Consider the following 6,000-nt stretch of genomic DNA (forward strand, 5'->3'; position numbering starts at 1 on the left):
AAGATATGATAAAGGAATTGATATCATATTGATATCATGAACTCCTCTTTCATTGATCTGTAATGAAATACGCCGCACAGAGGGGCTCTACAGAGGCATCACAAATGCAATATTATTCTCTGTTCAAACAGTCTGATTGGACCCCAAAAAAGATTATAGGTGCATTTTAACTAGTTTGGACAGAACACGAGGGAGACATTATATGAAGGTGGCAATTATGTCTCCCGGCAATGCTCAGCGTCAGAATCTGTTAGCAATTAGTGGCCCTGAGGCTGAATGGTTTCCTTGCACTGTGATGGTAATAATTGACCTGAAAATGACAGTGATGGGGCTCCGCAGTGTCCACAAGCTGCCCTCAGACTCCATGTGCTGAGCGACTGCCGTTTAATCATGGCTGCTACAGATGACTTAAGACTCATTCATCAAACACTCGCAGGGCTTTAAAGTTGGAGAGGTAGCGGCATGTCAGAGATATATGGCTGCTGTTTTCTGTGAGGTGAAGATGTGCTGTGGGCTTACAGGCCTAAGACGTGCATCTCGCAATATAAATTCAAGAAGAGAGGCAGACATATATAAATGCGAAGACATTTAGAGACAATGAAGTATGAGGAGAAAGTTCCTGGCAGCCGGGGAAGCAAGGGCTAATGTTGATGAAAAATATTATTGTCATAAAACTTTGAGGATTAAAAATTCCCTTTACTCTGTTGTGTGACCAAATTTCAGTCAAAATTTCCCTTTCACCACTGAGACAAAGGCGGCAGAATGGGCACAGTTTGTGAGAGTGTGTGTATGTGTGTGCACGCGCACATGTGTGTGTGTGTGCATATGTTGGGGTGGGGGGGATCTACGAGAGAACAATGTGCCTTGAGATAATAGCCCATTAAAATGGCTGCTTGAATTAGTGCAGTGCTAAACAATGCAGTGTTACGTTTTATAGGGCGTGTGTCTCTGAGTTTGATACCCACACACACACACACACGCTTTGCTGTGAGGGCACACATGCTTCTCGTTTCAGTCTCCTTCACAACCACCCCCGCCCCCCCCCCCCCCCCCCCCCCCCCCACCCCCCCACCCGGCACTGATATGGCATCGCAAGTATTTCATTATTTTCATGGGAACGCCTTTCATGGGAACAGATCCAGGTGATGTGCATGTAAATTATTGCCAATAAAAGTATCAGGCACAAATTACAAATTAATGATGACCCATTACCATCTGAGTTTATGTGCACGTACCAAGCGATGAGGGGTGAGAGAATGCCTGAAAACAAGCCCCCATTATTCTGGGCACTGAGACACACCTGGTGTGTTTCATAATGGAAAGCGGACATTTGCGGTTGCAGGTGTCACATGTTGCAGGGATATTACAGGCCTACCACAGGGGCACGGCCCTGCACAGTACAGGACAGTAGCACTGGCTGCACTTTTACTAGCCATTGTCCCACAGGCATGAGATTTTCACTTGTAGTGTATTTTGCATTGATATTACCACACGCCAATATGATAAAAAGGATTCAATGCATTTTATCAACAAATGTATTTTTTATATTTTTAAATGTTCTTATTTATCTTAGAAAATGTGTATTTAGGTTTAGTTTATTTATATCCAGCTATATGTTTGGATTATGTGATCTACATGTATATGGATATTGTATATACATTATTATTCATGTTAATAACATTTATTTGCTTTAGAAGTTTTTTTTTTTTGGACAAAAAATGAAGCTGTCCCCTGATCACTCCATTGGGCTACAGTCAGACCTGAGACCAATGGGAATGCCGTCTGGTCAAAGGTTGGGGTAAAACTATTTGTACCGCATTGTGCCCAAATGAGTCCCAGATGCCCCCAAAGCCGTGAAGACGCAGTGAAAGCTGCGGTTCTGCCTCTGCACCTGTGTAGACCAGGGCCTTAGTTCGACGGCCTCTCCCTGGAGCTTTTGGAGTTAAATTAAGCCCAGCAACTTTGCCCCTTGGAAAAAATGTCTCTTGCCAAGAAATCCTTTTCCATTTCCTTCCTTAAAAGCAGCACTCAGTTCACACCCTGGTGCTTAAATCATGTGCGACTGAGACCTGCTGAAATCTGTCAATGACTTCTAATTCCAGCTTCACTCAAGACTAGTTTCAGATCTCACACGTGTGTTATGGACACTGAGTGCTTTATTAACCTGCTGGCACTTTATAGAACATATGAAGTGACACACAGCATTCTCATGTATATTTCAATTGTATTTCCCTCCTAATAAATATCAAAATGAAAAAAAATGTGATTACATTTTTTTAGATAAAAGCTGATCAAATTTACATTAATAGCAGTTAATAACAGAGTTGGTATTGGCTTGTATTGATTCACGTTTTTTTATTATTATTTTGCCATTAGGATGTCGGTCTGAAAGTTTTATTGACCCTTGCTTTAATTTTCCTCTTATTTTATCCCCCCCCCCTCTTTCTCTCACATTGACATGTAAAGATAGTCACATGTACACAGTGCTAGAGAGAAGAAAGAAATCCTTTGCAGCCACTATCCAGGATCTCGATGACCTTATTAAAGACAATGAATACGTCTGTATGCAATAGATGTGCAACTTCGTGGAAGTACAGTCAGTTGAGCCACTACAACACACTACAACCAGTTTCTTGTCATGTTAATCAATAAGACCTGTAAATCTGATCAATGTCAAAAAGTATTTCATACAGTGTTTTTACTTTAGTGTCATACAATTATACATTCCACGACCCCTGTCTAAAACGAGTAGCCGTTGATTCAATGCTATATAATCTCTGATCTTCTAGTAAAACCAGACACCAACAATTTATTTACTGATACAATAAATTATATAATAACTTCAGTAAAATTGAACAAATAATCTAGACTTTAAGCGACATGTACCTAATAACCTCAAAAGCATAGGTAAAAAAAAAAAAATCAATGTTGGCTACAGTATCACTTGCATCAGTTCAATCTCACTGGCTACTGGGCATGTGAGTCAGTACAATAAAGGATTGTCTTGCTCATAAATATACACCATCCAAAGTACACATTTCACAAGCCAAGGTAGTCAACACAAACATATCTTTTCTGGATATATTGGTATTGACAGTTTTGGTGAAAGGAAACAGCAGCAGTTTCAGAAATTACTGCGATCTGCGATATAATATGTTGCACACAACGGCTTTTGTAGGGAGTCAGATACAGTATGACGAGGTCCATAGGCTGTGTGGTAGAAACAAACCTTACTGGCATTCACTGCCATTTTACAAAGGACTATCTACCATCTGTCATTTATTTTCCGGTGTATTTCAGATCAAGGCATTGTGTGCAAATAGAAATCCCAACGATGAAATATACAAGAATGTATCATTCTATTTTAGCCAGAGGGGGATGACAGTGGCTACCAATATGGCAAAAATCGCGAAACACCATCATCTGGCCCTAAATGCGTTAAAGATGGCAGGCGAGACAGAATAAGCACAAGTTGCCAAGCATAAGTAACAACTTTGATGCAGAATTTATTTACCTTGACATTATCGGAAACCCAGTCTCTCTGCTTGGTGTTTTTAAAAGAGAGGCGTTTCGGTTTGGGCTGGGTTGGAGTTCAAGAACATGTGTGGGATGTAAAACCTGGTATTTTGTGTGATGTCTTTGGGACAGTACTATTTATACCTCAATGCATACGGCTGCTAAGTAAAGAGCCATCCCACTGCTCTCCCGATCCAGCAGGATTGATCTAAAAAGCAGTGGAATGTCATAAAATGGAGAGTAATGGCACAGCATTGGGGGAGAGGCAACGTCTGCTGTTTTTGAAGCACAAGTCAAAATTACACACCACTATTACAGTGTATCATTATGGCCGTTATCTGTGAATGGCTGTCAATCCTGCACTAGTCTAAAGGGTTGGATAGCTAATTCAAGTGACATGTGTCTAAGATGTGGTGATAACATAGCTCACTGCATTTCCCCTGTCCCTTGCCCCAGTACCTAAAAATGCACCATTATGATATTATAAACACAGTCTAATATTTACTGCTGCTAAATGTCCATCAGAAGAGTCATCTGTCACATCCAATCATCCTACGCAACTACATAATTATGCAGATGAGAAACCAGGACAAAAAGGTAGGCTGTTATATTCAATCCAGAGGTCATCTTTTCTAAGTTAGTCAGGGTCTATAGGGTGGTGGTGGTGGTGGGGTTGGTGTGCAATAGAACCTGCTGCACATATTTCTGATAACTTGAAGCACATGTTGAGGCCTTGGAGAGTTCATCCCTGAATATTCCCAGCAGTGAGGTCATGAACCATGTCCAATACAAACGAGGCTGCTCGGAATAGGATGCAGGTCACATAACGGAGCACCTTGACCTTGCAGCATTTAGGTTGTCACTCAATGCCCTGTCGCCACAAACACCTTTGAGCACAGCATGTTAACTGAGTGCTGCCAAGGCAACTTCAGTCACAAGTGGCTGCAATACATTTATGAAGAAATGTGCACCGACTGTTCCTAGACAAATTCCAGTTACTATAAAATTGGCACAGTAACTGTTGAGTGACCATGGAGCATACTACACACAGGCACATTGAAATAATTAACATGTAACATTTAGAAGTGCCGTATGTCATTTGCTTTTGATGGTCAGTATGGAGTCCACATTCAACACTTTTTGAACAATTTGAGCAGTGTCATACTTCAGGCAAGAAATAAGTAAACATTATTTTTGGAATATAATATGGATTGTGACCTATGTGTTTTATCAAAATTTTTGATCTGATATAAAATCCACATAGTAACAACTCAACAAACACTTCAATAACCTTAGTTTAAAAGGAAAGGCAATAAGTGAGGAGGGAAAATATTCCCACAGCTTATACAAAATTAAGTTGTAAATGGCAAGTTTCTGAACACTAGAGTTGCACATAGCCACCACACGAGCCTTTCTCCAAAACAGCTGGTTTGCACCAGTTCTTCTTTCACAGTGGAGCGCGGAGTGCTAGCTACTCTGCAATCTGCTATTTTGGTCTGCCATGCAAACAGCAACTAATACAGAGAAAGTGGACCAAAAATCACTAAAACCAGTCACCAAAACCCTTGAAGATTGACTTTCTGAACTTAATTTAGTTCAGAATAAACATCTAGTCCGACTGCCAACGATGAACTTTAAGTCAGAACTGTATAATTGTTGCAATATGAAAAGAATAACAAACTTGTGCCTCCATCAAAAAAAGGAGCTGTTTTGTAGACACTATTAAGACTTACTTCTGAAGATCTTCTCTCAACCTCTCTCAAACCATTTGTCCCAAGAAGTTCGTAATCCAGTTGAGCCAGTGTAGGAGAGTGGGTGCTAGAATCCTTTCTCTCAAGCTTCTCTCTCAGGGCGAACTCTCAGGACTGTGAGCTGATGTAAGACACCCCTGGAAAAAAAGAAAAAAAAGAGGAGGAGGGGGGAGACACAGCAAGAGCTAGACCTAGAGGGAGAGAGGGAGACCAGGAGAGAAGGAGAGAGGGAAAGAAACTTTACATTCTGAGGATTCTTGGGAGCATGCCAAAGTCCCAGAATTCCACATGCCATACATAAGGTTTCAATTAAGTCTGACTCTGGTGACCAATCAGCAGAGTTTTTTTTCTCCATCTTTTTGTTTTGACAATTTAAGGCAATAGTGAAAAAGATCCCAACTCACAGCAGTGACAGTTCATGGAAAAAAAAATCTGTTTTTTTTTTGTTTGATGTGAATCTCACATTGCACATGAACACTGCAGAGTCCAACATCATTGTCATCATGGATGACTTCCACATTTTATTTGAATTTCTTTGATTTGTATGGAGGCTTTAAATACAGAACAAAGCATTCCAGCAATTTTGAGAGTGCATTAAAGAATGACAATGTATACATTCTTTCTGACTTGAAGAATCAAAAATGTCAAAAGAAAAAAAACAAAAAAACAAACAATAACATCGGCAAGATATCTATTGCAGCTATAGCAGTATCGCTCTATAGCTCTTCTTTAA

The 6,000-nt window shown here is 40.4% G+C and overlaps 1 protein-coding gene across 1 annotated transcript in view; it reads right to left on the minus strand.

Annotated features, from left to right (window-relative positions):
• ddr2a (discoidin domain receptor tyrosine kinase 2a) overlaps window positions 1-5,367 on the minus strand; it is a 47,596-nt gene extending 42,229 nt beyond the window's left edge. The window contains exon 1 of the mRNA XM_076278619.1: window positions 5,250-5,367. The gene's annotated coding sequence lies outside the window, so the exon portion shown is untranslated. The remainder of the gene's footprint in view (window positions 1-5,249) is intronic.
• Between the last annotated feature and the right edge of the window lie 633 nt (window positions 5,368-6,000).

This window comes from Alosa pseudoharengus, unplaced genomic scaffold, assembly GCF_046254945.1.
Source record: "Alosa pseudoharengus isolate Yale_2024_CS ecotype anadromous, Long Island Sound unplaced genomic scaffold, YU_APseudo_1.1 YU_APseudo_1.1_scf_11, whole genome shotgun sequence".
In the NCBI taxonomy this organism is placed as follows: domain Eukaryota; kingdom Metazoa; phylum Chordata; class Actinopteri; order Clupeiformes; family Clupeidae; genus Alosa; species Alosa pseudoharengus.